The sequence below is a fragment of the Bison bison genome, unplaced genomic scaffold (assembly GCF_000754665.1).
Source record: "Bison bison bison isolate TAMUID 2011002044 unplaced genomic scaffold, Bison_UMD1.0 scf7180017864270, whole genome shotgun sequence".
Lineage (NCBI taxonomy): Eukaryota > Metazoa > Chordata > Mammalia > Artiodactyla > Bovidae > Bison > Bison bison.
Window position 1 is genome coordinate 5,707,497 of NW_011494842.1, and position 1,631 is coordinate 5,709,127.

Genomic DNA, 1,631 nt, shown 5'->3' on the forward strand with positions numbered 1-1,631 from the left:
CACTAGCCCACCCAGCATCTCAGACCTCCTCCTCCCTCCCTGTGCACCCCACCCTGGAACGGCACCAACCACCAGGACTGGACGTCGCCGAGGGACAGCGGGATCGCCTCCTTGCGGGGCACCAGTCCCCCACCCCCACTGCACCATTTCTGGGAGGGAGAGCGGGGACCCTCAGCTGCCCCCTTTTCCTTCCTGCTGGGGTGCTGTCCCCTGTGACCCCAAGGACCCTTGCCCCAGGACACAGACCCCTTCACTCCGGGGTGCTATCCCCATCCTCTGCCTCATCGTTCCCCTGAGCACTGGGGGACAGACCCTCACCCCCACCCTGGGGGTGCGGCACCTCCAAACTTTCAACTTCAGGGTGATTTTTTAGCAGTAACCAGAGCTGACAATCTAACTCCCCTCCACCGCCCCATTTTGGCCTCCCCTGTCCCCCTTGTTATGGGGAGGGGACCCCAGGTGAGGGGGTCCTATTACCCCTTGATTTCTCAGGAGCGTCTGGGGGGGCTCAGCACGCACAAACTCCTTCTCCTCCTACCACTCTCAAATACTCTCCCTCCCCACCCAGAACCCAGATGGGGTGGAGGGGCCACCGGGGCAGGGAGGGGGCGGCAAAGGGGGAATGGGACTTGTCTCCCTTTCTTCCCATACCTGATCTGCTCTTGGCTGGTCCCAGAGCGGGGTGAGGGGGCTCAGGCCCCCCCCTCCCCCAGTGTGTTGGGTGGGGTGGAACTAAGGTTCAGGGGAGGGATTAGGGTTTAGGAGGGGGGTGTATGTTGGGGAGGACAGACTAGCTGATCTGCCCTACCCTGACACACACAGCCCCCCTGCCCCCCACCCTTGGTCTCTACTCCCAGGGGGAGGGGGGAACTTACTCTAGGAAAAGCCATGTCTCTCTCCCCCAGGGAAGGGGGACCTGTGTTGGAGGAGGGGTGTTGGGGGCCCCCTTCCATGACTCTGTCCCCTGGGGGAGGTAGGACAGGGCTGGGCTTCCCTCTCATCCTCCCCCCCCCCCCAATCTCCCTCCACATCTCTCCCTCCCGCCAGCTCCACAATTTTTCGGTGTTTCTCTGTACATAGCTCTCTGGCGGGATAGGGGAGGTAGGATGGATGGGGTTTGGGGTGGGTCGGTCATAGGAGGAGAGAAGGCCCTCCTTGGCACCCCCTCTTCCCTGACTGCTGTCCTCTACCCAGCCTTGCCCCCTCATCCCTTCTTGCGTTTGGTATTGAGACTTCTCGGACTCCACCCTTCTTTCTTTTGTATGGACAGTTCCCCTTCAGTCCCATCCCCCTACACACAGACACCCAGCCGGGGCCAAATTTATACTTATATAAAAGTTGTAAATATGTGAAATTTTATCCCTGTGCCCTTCCTTGCTTTCCCAACCTCAGACCCTACCCCTGGACCCCCTTTCCTCTTCTGTTCTTTGGCTGTTGTAATTATCTGGGATTTGTACTGTACATATCCGGGGTGTGTGTGTGTGGGCTGGGGGCAACCCCTCTGTACAGCGCTTCCTGGCCCCCTCCCCACCATGATTCTCTCTCCCCTCATAAGGGTAGGGAGATGTTCTTCCTACCTGTTTTATTTTGTTTTCTCGTTCTCCCTCCCCACCCCGCCCCACCCCCAGCCT